Raw genomic sequence first — 13765 nt, 5'->3', positions numbered from 1 at the left:
AACTAAAATTAGACATTTATAAGGTTGCGAAACAATATTGTTCATTCTTTTCTTTTTTTCAGCGTTTGTCCCGTTCATAAGCGGGGTCGGCTCATCGTGATCGATTTCGCCATTTGGCTCTATCAAATGTCTGATCTGGATGCAATCTCGAGGCTTTTAAATCCCCATCCAGCGTATTAAGCCACCGTTGTTTCGGCCGGCCTTTTGGTCGCTTACCAAAAGGCGAAAACTATAAAATAATTACACGTACGAGATCTAAATTGATTATAGATAATAATTTATGTCATCAGACATGAATTGAAGTCAACAAACGGACCAAATATTGTTGAACTTATCAAATCTGATTGATATGTACATTGAGTAATTAGCTATGTTTGAAGCTTCGAGAGGTTGCGTCAACACAAAACGCCAGCTCCATTTTAGCGTAGATTTAGGTTGATTTACATATTTAGATGAAATAATGAACTATTTTAACATTTCTTTGCTATCTGCCAATACTTACTACGTATGTATGTCCCCTGAATAGAGTTTAAAAGGTAAAGATAATAGTAGTAACTGATATTACCCGGTTATTTTAAAAATGTCGTTTTGTTCAGTTTATAAATCTAACATGTGCTATGTGTATCTATATATCTAAAGTAATCTAAGGCGACATCACCAAGGAGCAGAGTGGCGCAGTGGAAGCGTGCTGGGCCCATAACCCAGAGGTCCGTAGATCGAAACTACGCTCTGCTAGTTGAATTATTTTATTGAATTGTGAATTTAAGTGGGATGTGTATGAGCTAGTAACAATGTATGATGTGTATGTCGAAATATCTCTCCACTAAATTAGCAAGTATACGCTACTGTGCGGTTATTTTAAAAGGGGTGTAGAATGACTATATTTGGCAGAAATAGAAATCTGAGCGCATCTAAGGCGATCGCATTGTTAAATTTATTCGTCTGATTTTGTATGGTATGACAGTTTTCACGTCTTTCAAATTTGTTTCAAATTTTTAAAAATAAGAATTTATTAAGCAATATTTATGAGTTTTACATAACAGAAAGACGACTCTAGTAGAGTAAAACAAATTATTGAATCTTTCGATGACAACCAAAATCCAGCAACCATCCATTAATCCAATGGAAATATTAAAACGTGTTCATTATTATTATCAAATTGATTAGTTCGGAACTATCGGAGGGGACGGAGTAGAAATTTTTGCACCCTAGATCTAATAATGGAATGCGGAAGAATTTCTAGGATTTATTTTAGTTTGCCAATTGCTCCCAGTAAAATTATAATGTTTAATCTGATCTAAAAGATTTCCGAAAACTTTTTTACTCCTACTAGACAAGAGAGGATTTCAGGAAAAATCTACGTCAGAAGCTTTAATCAGATGATTCTTTTTTACGGTAGTGTTACACTGGGTTTGTTGTGTAGTTCGTTTTTGTAAGGAGCAAAGGATTATTCTATTGTTGTTTTCTAGCTGAAACACTTAACAAGTAAATGCATGATCATCATCAACGGCGCAAGACCCGCTATCCGGGCTTAATAAAGAACTCTAGATATCCCGGTTTTGAGGTCCACCCATTCGGCATCCCTAAAAGCCGTCTGGCGTCCTTACCTGCGCCATCGCTCCATCTCAGGCAGGGTCCGCCTCGTATACTTTTTCTACCTTAGTTATTCCCCTTACAGACTTTGCGGGCTGGATCATCCTCATCCATACGGATTAAGCGACCCGCCCACCGTAACCTATTCAGTCGGATTTTATCCACAACTTGACGGTCATGGTATCGCTTATAGATTTTGTCGTTATGTAGGCTACAGAATCGTCCATCCTCATGTAGGGGACTAAAAATTTTTCCGAGGATTTTTCTCTCGAACACGGCCAAGAGTTCGCAATTCTTCTTGCTAAGAACCTAAGCTTCCGAGGATTACATGAGGACTGGCAAGATCATTGTCTTGTGTAGTAAGAGCTTTGACCCTATGGTGAGACGTTTCGAGCGGAACAGTTTTTTTTAAGCTGAAATAGGCTCTGTAAGCTGGCATCGACCGTGCGCGGATTTCATCATCGTAGCTGTTATCGGTTTTGATTTTCGTCCCTAGATACGAGAAATTATCAACGGTCTCAAAGTTGTAGTCTCCTATCTTTATTCTTCCCGTTTGACCAGTGCGGTTTGATGTTTTTGTTTGGTTGGTTTTCAGTGCTGACGTTGCCACCATATACTTTGGCTTGCCTTCATTGATGTGCAGCCCAAGATCTCGCGCCGCCTGCTTGATCAGGATGAACGCAGTTTGTACGTCTCGGGTGGTTCTTCCCATGAGGTCGATATCGTCAGCATAGGCCAGTAGTTGGGTGGACTTAAAGAAGATCGTATTTCTTGCATTTACCTCAGCATCACGGATCACTTTCTCCAATGTCAGGTTAAAGAGGATGTACGACAGGACATCCCCTTGTCATAGATCGTTGTTGATGTCGAACGGTCTTGAAAGTAATCCTGATGCTGGCCTCGCACATTGGTCAGGGTCAGCCTAGTCAGTCTTACCAATTTCGTTGGGATACCGAATTCTCTCATGGCCGTGTACAGTTTTACCCTGGTTAGGATATCATATGCGGCTTTAAAGTCGATGAATAGATGGTGCAACTGTTATCCATATTCCAACAGTTTTTCCATCGCTTGCCGCAAAGAGAAAATCTGATCTGTTGCTGATTTGCCTGCAGTGAGGTCACTTTGGTATGGGCCAATGATGTTCTGGGCGTATGGGGCTATCCGGCCTAGCAAGATGGCGGAGAATATCTTATAGATGGTACAACGTGCTGACCTCTATAATTGCTGCACTGTGTCATATCTCCCTTTTTATGTATAAAACAAACAATTCCCACACTTTGAGCACAAGTTGATGAACCACTTGGTGTAATTGGTCGCCTGCATATTTAGCTAATTCGGCTGTAATTCCATCAGCTCCTGGCGACTCATGATTTTTAAGCCGATGAATTGCACGGACTGTTTCTCCTATACTTGGTGGTGGCAGTATTTATCCGTCGTCTTCAGTTGGCGGGACCTCCAACTTGCTGATGTTCTGGTTGTTCAGTAGGATTTCCGTTAATGGATGTGATGTTGCCTGCTACAACTGAAGGGCATCAGCACCAAAAATCCAATGTCTGTTGCATCTATTCACATTAAAAATGTTCCGTTCCGCTTCCTCATTACAGGATGGACTCGTTTCAGCTTGTTCCCAGTTTTATATAGCAGCGTTACTGAATCCTACTGAGAGCTCAATTGCTGAACCCGGGAATGGGGGAAATTTAATCTTCGTTTTCTGTAGCATCTGAGATTTCATTACCCTATACACCAAATGAACGTGTACCCGGAGTAGTTCCACCGTATTGAATCTGAACGAGTTTTGAAGTGATAAGCTACTTCAGGTTGCGATGCGGCTATCTTTCAACCTCGTCAATCACCCAAGTTTTCGCCCATATTATTGCATACACTTCAGCCTGAAAGACTGTTGCATATTATCCCAAGGAAACGTTGGAAAAATATGATGACTCCTGTTCCTGAACGCTTATCTGTTTTTGAACCACGGGTGTAGAAAGCAGCATATCCTGCCGCGTATTCTTCTGGTTCGGCCCAGATTTAATTTCGAATTAAGATAACTTCATGTCTTCTATCCAACAGATGTATGCGGATCCGGGAATCAGAAGGCAGATTCGAATTCTCTGTGCCCCGTCCATTGTTTTTCCATAGATCTAATGGAATTAGTGTATGGTAGCTGCTAACATGGCAGTGATGATACACATAGTCAACTTACTAGTATGACTAAAAATTTGATATGTAGTCTATTATAACTGGCGCCCAACGTGGGACCAATTGTTGTGACATACAGTCAAAAGATTACTTGAGTTGATTTTCTGAAGAAGTGTCAATGCATGCCTGTTTCGAATGAGATGTGGAGCTGTCCAAACATTAATAAATTCTAATTTCTTTTCGTAGATTCGTAGATTGGTTAAGCGATTTTTTGAAAGTCCAGCTTATCTTATTATATTACTTGGAAAATGTTTAAAATTTTTTTTTCTTGGGAACGTTTGCACGTTGAAATCTACATATTTTGATTCATATCTAACAAGACACATTTGATAAAATTTATCCTGTCGCGGCTATAACCCGCCCCTAAATGTTCCGTATTGGCAACAATGACTATTACAGGAGAGCAAAACCATTTATCCATCAAAATAAAATCGTCAATCATATTCTAGGGATAGCTATCACACATTGTTAAATAATATAGGGAGGGAGGCGGGTTGGTTGGGATTTAAAGACATTTCGAACTTTCATTTTTAAGGTGTTGTGTAAAACAAAACCTTATTAAACTCGATTTACTATCTGTCTGTCATACACATTTTTCTCGGAGACAGTTATAGCGATTCAAACCAAATTTCGTGGAAAGGTGGGAACTGTGAACGCTCACGCATGCAGTGAGTAACATACTTCAACATCGGATTTAAGGGGGGTAAATGCAAAAGAGGGGTGTACATTTTTTTTCATCAAATATAGTCATGGGGGGTACCAAATGAAAGGTCTCGATTAGTACTTTCCGGAGCCGGTCTTAGTTTTGACATTTGTTGGAAAGGTGGGAAGTGCGGGGGCCCAAAGTGATCATCAACCGAAAAATCTGAAAAAAAAACACAAGGCCACTATCTGGTGTCTAGGCTCCGAAATACCCTCCATACCGATATCTTTTCAAATAAAGTTAATAATGGTATATTACAATTTTTAGTAATTGAATTACCGATATCATGATTGAAATACTTGTGTTTTTATTAGTAGAGATGCACCAAAAATCAACCTAGCCGGGAATATAATTTTTTTGGAAAAATATTAATTTTCACCGTAACCACTTGGCAGCCGATATTAACAAATATTGCAAACATATAACATAATATTACTGAATTTTGATTCGTTTCCCATTTGTAACATAAGATGTACCCAGCGCTAAGTAAGTATAAATGCAAGAGAAACAACAAAATAGTTTATAATACAATAGGGAGGTATTTTCATATGCAAAGAATAGGGATCGTAGTTCTTGCTAACGAGAAATATGCTTTCCTTGTATAATTCAAAGTTTAAAATGTTTTCCATGGCAACCCTAGCTAAAGGAAACAGGCAACCATAACACTAGCAAATACTCAATCCATAGTCGGCGTTTACACTCGACAGCCGCCAACTCTCTTTGTATTAGGACAAATGATGCGATGTATCCTACTAACCTTCCTAACTTAACACTGTATACATATCAATTAACGGCCGACGTTCACTAGGAGCGATGAAACTAACAGTCAATTTTTTAAAGCAAAGAATCTACATTCCTACATTGACATGCACCTGAAATCACTTCCCTAGCCCAAAGCCGGCCAAAGAGCAGTCCATAGCCAGTCATATAGCGAAAGCAATACTCAGCGTTGGCTCGCCACTCGAGAGCTGCTGGCGCTACTCGTACTGATGTTATGTGATGTGATGGTATTGCAAACATTAAATATTAAGTAATATCATCATAACTTTTATGATGCGGTGATGTTTGATGATGTTTGGATCGTGGTAATGTGATTTTAAACTTTAAAGCGATATCACTTCTGTGAAATTACATACATCAGCTACCATGTTCTGTACAACAATATTTTCGTAAAGATTCTTTGCTCACTCAAGGTAGGGAGGTCCAAAAGCAATGCAAAATAGTGCAAACAATTTGTGTTCAACCAAACTTTATTAAAATCGACTCCACTTCGTTTGTTTGTCGTTTTTGCGTAGAACAAAACCTTACACCTTAAAACATCTTTTTTTTTTTCTGCTATCTAATATATTTGCGAAAGTATTCCAGATTTTCAGATGACCATTTTTAAGTGCAATAATTCGAGTTTCCAATTCTTGTCTTAGTTCTTAAAATTTTCCGCCGCATAACGATGTACATATGTATGTAATTCAACCTTTCCAACTTGCCCACATTTCACAGGCCCTGACATAAAGGATATACTCACGCGCTTAATTTCTAGGACCAGCTGAAGGAAGCGCAAAACTGTTAATATCTGATGCATCCAACTTCCGGTTTCTGATATTGTTGAGCTGCGAATAACAAAATCTAACCGATTTACAGATATTTTTCTTGACTCCAGCTTGACTGGTGTGGGGTTAGCCGATAGTAAACTCTAGTCGGTAGTTCAAGTTGAAATCGTAGGGTCCACTTTTCATGGATACATTATACTGCCTACCAATTATCATGACAAAGAATGAAAGGAGCAGGCCTTGTTAGTCAATCTCTTTTCATATAATTCAGATACATTCAATTCATATTCTGCTCATAGGTAGAATCTCCAAAGTTACTTCAGTAAATTTTCATACATATTTAACGATTTTTCCTTTTTTGTTACATTACACATTGACATACATATTACATTATTGTTTGTAGTTCTTTCGGGAGTAGGTGATATGGTGAAGAGTCGCGAAACGGGTACTGTTTCCATGATCTATTAATCTGTCTCGCTGAGGTCTGGCAACTCTCATCTATTTGCACATTTGAAATCATTTCATAATGGATCGGCTAATATGCGTACACACTACGCCGTTGATAGTTACTTTCAAAACAGTTTGTTGTTAAATCGCTATCGCTTCAACGGCATTTCAAAATCATTTTTGCACTCTGGAGCCTTTTTAATGGCCTCCTCCGGGCAACACGGCACACAGTTCAGAGCACATAATTCACATATGGATAGCCATCAGGGTCCGCAAATCGCCCTCGAGGCGTTGGGCGGTGATAATAACATGCGACTTTTAGGATTAACTCCCATATAGGCATATGTCACCTCAGATTGCAATGTTACTGCTCTGAGATTGTTAAGTTACCGTCAAGCTACCGCACCCTGCTTTCTTTGTAAATTTTGCCGATCGCGAAATCGACAGGCGAAACTAGACAGGTAACAGGTTTTCATATGCACATGGTACCTGAAAGCTTGGAGGTGTAGTTGCGTACCTTTCGAATGCTAAGAATGATTGTATGACTTACTTGTTGAAATGTTGCGTAAAATTGCGTAAGATCGTAATTGCTTACATATTGTCTTTTGCAATACTTTTTAAGATTAATATGCAGGTAATTATGCACATTTTCACACACATTTTACGGTTAAGTGTAATAATCCGATCTAGTTCAAATAGTTCTAATGGGGGCCAGATCATGTGATCATTTATAATGATTGTATTATGTCATGTCAACCGTTTTTCGTGCAGCAACATTGTCTGTTATGAATGACTCCAACGATTGAAACAAGTATTCGTAATGAAGTTTATATCCGGGCACCCCTTTCTTCATGTCGTCAATGCATATGATCCGTGAGTTAATGTGAAAAATTCCCTGTGATTCAAATGAAATCTACAAACGTCCATATACGGACCGATAAAAATTCAGAAAGTGTCCTATACTCCACTCAACTCAATACGGGAGAAAATCATCTCATAAATTGTCAAATGCTGGACATACATGATAATTTCATAATTGCTCAAATCTTGAGATTTTTACAAATGGCGCCCAATGTGGGGCAAATATACCAGCTTAAGAAACGTGACTTTTGATGGTGAGTGGTTGGTGATCAAAAGTTATTATCAGGGCAGGGCGAAAACATGTATTGGTACGAATAATGGAATATAAAACATGGGGATCCTGCCAAACCAGCACCAACAGCTCTACTACCGAACTCTACCTCCATCTCCACGTAGTAATTGATGGGAGTTTTTTCTTAATGAAAAACTATAGACAGAGAAGGATGGACGCGAGGCTTCCGTGCCTAAAAACCGGGTAAATTGTACCAACAGGTTGGAGACAACTGACAACCCTGCATGGAAAAGTACTTGTCATGAAGTCACGAAAGGAGCCTGAGATTGGATTGAACTTGCAACGACCGTCCAGAGAGTCGTCAAAACGAACGAACGACATTTCGCCAAAAGTGATTCGCTAGACAGGAAGTGATTTCCTAGAGAAGAGCCGCTACATGATATATTATAGCAGCCATCCAGTAAAGCATGCGCTCGGAGTAGGTTTCGGCCAAAACATGCAACCTGCTATTATGATTGAAAAGATAAGCGAATTGCTATGCATTCTGCACTTCCGAAGTAAATTTCAAAATATAAGCCTTAAGTCGGAAAAAGAAACGTTCTGCGAGGCAGCGGAACAAACCATCGAAACCTGACCCAAGACACTGCAAATTATTCAATTAGCAGTGCAATACAAAATGGTTGTTGGAAGTGCCTGGTTTGCGTGGAAATATGTCGACAAACAAATTTGGGCCTAACTGAACGAGACCACTTTCAACTAAATTGACTACGTGCTAATCAAACACCACCATCTCCCAGCCTCAATGAATGTCAGAACATACAGCGTTACCAATATAGATTCGGACCACAATCTCGTTGGCTTGGTGCTTCTGGCTCAAATTACCTCTGACAATCAGGTGAGAGTGAAAACTGGTGCGTGCCTACCGAGCTATTGGATGCCGCAATAACCGCAGCAGGCAGAGGTCCTGGAGGTGAAGCATCGACAAATGATCTTCATAACCACCTGAAGAACGTTATCATTGGTATCGTCCCAAATATATTTGGCCCCAGTAGTAAGAAAAGTTCAACTCCGCCATGCTATTAACATAGTATGCTGGTCCCATGAACCATGAACGGCGTCAGGACGTAAGAAAGTTAGTCCGAACAAAATGAACAAAACAAATACGTGTCTACACGCTAAATGTTGGTACCCTAACTGGAAAGACCGAGAAACTCGCAAAGCCCTTCGGAAAAGGTGCTTTGGTATCTGCGCTCTGTAACAAAACCTGATGGTCTGGTGCCAAAAGCTGCGACATTGAACGCGAAAGCGGTAAAAATAGCTATAAACTTCTCTATTTTGGTAACCCATACACTCAATATAGTGTTCATTGCCATCTCAGAGGGTTTCCGTGATGCCATTAAAGAAGTCCAATGATTTGATGATCGGCTGATGAAGCACCACAGACACGTCGATCTGATGCCGAGGAAGATGCCTTCTCGCAGCTTCTCGATGAAAAGATTCGTCATGTGCCTGCTGACGACTACGTAATTATTGCCGGCGACCTTAATGGTCATGTGGATGAAAAGGCAGACGGTAACAGGTGCCATGGGGAAAAGGGGTTCCCATGACCTTGTATACTTATGACTGAATACTTAGAGCAGATTTTAACTGAAGAATTTGCTCATCCTCCACTTCCATAATCATTCCCGACATATGGAGTAATTCCACCTGTCAGCGCAACTGAAGTCGAGGAGGTAGTAAAACGGATGAAATCGGGGAAAGCCACAGGACCTGAGGACATCGCATCCGAGCTCTGGAAAGCAAAGAGCTAGGACCCAACACTGTGGCTCAGTGAATTCTTTAATCGGGTTATTCAGGAAGGAAGAACACCATCTGACTGACAAGAAAGTACCACTGTTCCAATATGGCAAAAGAATGGCAGTCCAGCAGATTGTTCAAATTACCGTCCGATCCGGTTACTTTCCCATACCATGAAGATTTCTGAACGCATTCTTGACAACCGTATTCGTAAAATCGTTGAAAAAAACCATGAAGCCGAATTTGTCAAAGACTGTGGAACTACTGAGGCAATACATGCTGTCCGGTTACTCATGCAGAAATACCGTGAGAAGTATCGCCCTTGTTACATTGCATTTCTTGATCTAGAGAAAGCGTTTGCTCGTGTGCCACACGTACTCATCTGATATGCTTTACGATAACACTTAGTGCCAGAAGAATTCGTGCGCTGGGTTCAATTGCCCTACCACGATCCGATAAGTAAAGTTCGAAGTATGGCGAGTGTATCAAAACCCCTTCGTGTTTCTGTTGGTGTTCATCAAGGAAGCGCCCTCTCACCACACCTCTTTGTTTTTGTTGTCCATAATACACGGGATATCCAACGTCAGGCGCCCCACACACTGCCTTATGCAGAAGATGTTTTCCTAGAATCTGATAGCAAAAATGATTTCGAGTAACTCGTCCAAAAATGGAATGATCGCCTCATGTAACACGCTCTCAGATTGAATCTCAACAAAACTGAATTTTTGACGACCGATCCCCATGAAACAGGCACAATCTCTGTCAGCGGCAGTGATTTGCCTAGAACTGAGCGATTTAAATACCTCGGGTCAACGCTATCGGCCAATGGAGAACTACTTTATGAAATTGCTTCACGCATTAACGCAACCTGGATGAAGTGGCGTTCCAGAACTTGTGTTCTTTGTGATCAACGTATCAACGAACGTCTCAAATCTAAAATTTACCGCAATGTCGTCCGTCCTGTCGCTCTCTATGGTTCTGAGTGTTGATCGACTATAAAAGACAATGAACGGCGTCTTGCTGTAATGGAGACGAAGATGTTACGTTGGACTAGTGGCGTGACACGTTTTGATAACATCCGAAATGAGGATATCCGCGATCGTTATGGGGTTGCATCGATCGTGGAAAAGTTGCGAGAGAGGCGTCTTCGATGGTATGGCCACGCAATTCGTACTAACGAGAATTCACTTCCCAAGATTGGTCTGAACATCGAAGTCGATGGTAAGTTACCAAAAGGCAGGCCGAAAGAACGGTGGCTTGATACGCTAGATAGGGATTTAGAAGCCTCGAGATTGTACCCAAATCAGGCATTCGATAGAGCCAAATCGCGAAACCGATCACGAAACAATGGGGGCATGCGCGGAGACTTGTCACCAATTACGTCGGGTATAGAAGCGAATTCACAGACAGAAAAAGTAAGACTTATAGAACCAACAGGTCTTTGAACTCGAAAAATACCAGAAGCAACTGTATCAGCCTCACAAACTACATCAACAAGTCAGCAAGATGAAGCCATATACACGGCGATTTTCATCCTGTGAAAATCAAGTTTTTGACTGCAGGCCAAATTGAAGTAATGGGCTGAGTATTTTGATGAAAAACTAAATGAGTTGGAGGTTCCGTCAACTGAAGAAAACGTACAAATGATGCAACCATCAGGCATGGAAAAAAAAGTCTATGCAATTCATTGGCTTAAAAATGATAGCGCCATAAGCCGATGGAATTACAACCGAACTGGTCAAGCAGTTCAGGTGTAGGTGTAGGTCACGAGGCGTTATCGGCCCCATATATGTATAAAAAGGGGATATCAGGATACCAGATTCAGTGTGGCAATTATAAAGTTGTCACGTTGTTGAGTACCATCTATGAGATATTCTTCATTATCTTGTTGCTTTCTGAGACAAGCGAAGGAAACATTTTGGGAATTTGGCCATCAGTTAGACCACCTCTTCGCTGAGGCCACCTATGATTGCATAGCCAGGGCAAAACTGTACATGGCCACGAGAGAATTCGGTATCTCGACTAAATTGGTAATATTGGCTAGGATATCCCTGATCAGTGTACGAGGCCAGGATCGCTCTATCAATTACCATCGTCAAGGGTCTAAGATAACCTAGCCCTGGAAAAGTAATCGGCGGTGCTGATGTAAATACGAGGGGCATCATTCTCGTCAAGTCCACCCAGCTATTAGCCTATAATAACGATATGGACATTATGGGAAGAACAACTCGGGTTAACACATAAATTCAGGAAGACAAAATACTCGATGGTAACGTCAGCACAAAAAATCAAAGAAACACAAACATCAAATGCACTGTTCAGCTGAGAGTATTCAAGATTAGAGAATATAATTTTGAACGATAATAATGAATAATAATTTTTCCCATCTAGGGTCAAAAATCAGTCAAAACTCACGTACGGTTGCTGGCAACTAACGGAATTCATTCCAGCTTTCAAAAACTGGAGCAGGGTCAAAACTCTTACTGTGCAAGGTTATAATTATGGCAGTTCCCATGTTTTCCTTGAAGATTTGGATTTTTAGCAAGAAAAATTGCGAACTCTTGGCGTTCGAGAGTCGAATTCTTCGAAGAATTTTTAGACCCCTACATGAGGATGGATTATTGAGTAGCCTTGAGCTTGATTTCATTAAGGGACTCCTCAACGCTCCCAGAGCAGCTTGATTATCACTAAGATTGCGATGCACTTGTCCTTCCGTGCTATTCCTAGGTTCACATCTTAGCCTGAAAGATCGTCGTGCATGGATCCTAAAATTTAGGATCCGCCAGATAAACTGATGGATGGAACTGAGTGTTACGTTCTAGTCTAATCAATTTACCGAGCGACTAGTTTGCAACTAAAGGATTTCACTGGATACCACATTGACAGATGGATCCATTATTTTGAGTTGACGGTGTCGTGGAATTTATTGGTAACAATTCATTAGGATGAGTTAAATGGCACTCGCAGTGAGTTAATTCGTTACCGGCTTCGATAAGCGCATCGGTAATAACGTGTATTCCGCACGTCACGTTCAATTTGTACGAGTGAGTACATGGGAGTTGGGTACTACAAATTGACAGATTCTGGAAAAGTTCTTGAACTCGTACTAGAGGTAGGACCACCAACGTTTGCGATGGGTCGATTTAAGGTCAAAACTCTGGCTGTGGCATTGTCCGTTACTACTTTGATTGCCTTAAGCCCTCAAAGTATTAATTGTTGGCTTTGAGCATTAAATACTTAAAGCCAGCAGTTAATACTCTGATCTCGCTGATGTGTAGGGATATTTCTGTACTAAAACTGAATGATCCACGGTTTCCCATCTACCTCGTTGACTAGCTCGTGCCCAGCAGCGAGTTTTGTTGATCCGTAACTTGTTATTGTGTTGCGTACCACCTAGTCATGTAAATATTGTTTCAAACGGCGATACTAATGACATCCTTCCTGCAAGCCGGCAATATAAGGTGGTCTCCAGGGCATTGAAGCGTCGTATGCTGTCGCTACTATAATTGAATTGACGACAGTGTCGGCTGTAGCGCTACCACCTCTCAAAGTGTCCTCCAGCGCAGCTCTGCCTGTTCTAAGAGCTTGGATGAATTTCCCTATGTTTACCTTTGCCATATGCCACGCACAGGGACAGTGCCGGTATGGTCGAGAAATAGCGTCAACTACTTCGAACGCATTGTATTGATGATCATTCGCCGGAAAGAGTTCCAGAACTCGTAATCCGTCCACTGACGACGCTATTGAAGTCGACGTGACATTATTGACCAAAAATTAAATTAATCGACTACCTGCGATTCTGAGGACGAGAAATTGAACATACGAGATTCCCATACAGAGGCAATTAATTTTGATAACGGTTTGCTTAGCTTAACTAAGCAGAACTATTTACCAACGGTCAAAATTGTTGCAATATAAAATATTAGAGACAAAGCTGTAAGGTTGTCTACAAAAGCTAGCAAAAAGGAATCTTCAATGTTCACAAACACGTCTATAATTTGTATTGTCTTATGTGAAAGCCATCACTAACGGAAGAGTCTGCTGCATTTAGTGTGGGTTCGACCGGGGTTATTAAAGGACAAACCAAAAGTTTCACTTCTTTGCATACAACTTCTCTGGGTATTACTAGATCTGGTTGCGCAGCAGCGCCCGTGTCCTCATTCGCAAGAAACTATCCGAAGAAAAATAGTGAGGTAAATGGATTGAAGTGAAACCTGAGGAAAATGAACTCGAAGAAGCTAGCAGGCTGAGTTAGGAGACTAAAAAGCACGATCAGCGAATTGTAATTTCGCAGCAGAAGAAGTAGGCGAGGAGCAAAAGTTGCGTCCGTCGTTTCAGAAGGGCTAGAATACCTATTTCTCGGGTGATCGTTCGATGCTCCCTAAA

The 13765-nt window shown here is 40.8% G+C and overlaps 1 non-coding gene across 1 annotated transcript; it reads left to right on the top strand.

Moving 5' to 3' along the window:
- The first annotated feature begins 663 nt into the window (after window positions 1–663).
- Trnam-cau lies at window positions 664–735 on the top strand. The gene has a single exon. It is a non-coding gene; the product is annotated as a tRNA-Met (tRNA).
- The last annotated feature ends 13030 nt before the right edge of the window (window positions 736–13765 follow it).

Source organism: Hermetia illucens, chromosome 3, assembly GCF_905115235.1.
Source record: "Hermetia illucens chromosome 3, iHerIll2.2.curated.20191125, whole genome shotgun sequence".
NCBI classification, from domain to species: Eukaryota; Metazoa; Arthropoda; class Insecta; order Diptera; family Stratiomyidae; genus Hermetia; species Hermetia illucens.
This window is presented reverse-complemented; position numbering and strand designations above follow the sequence as displayed.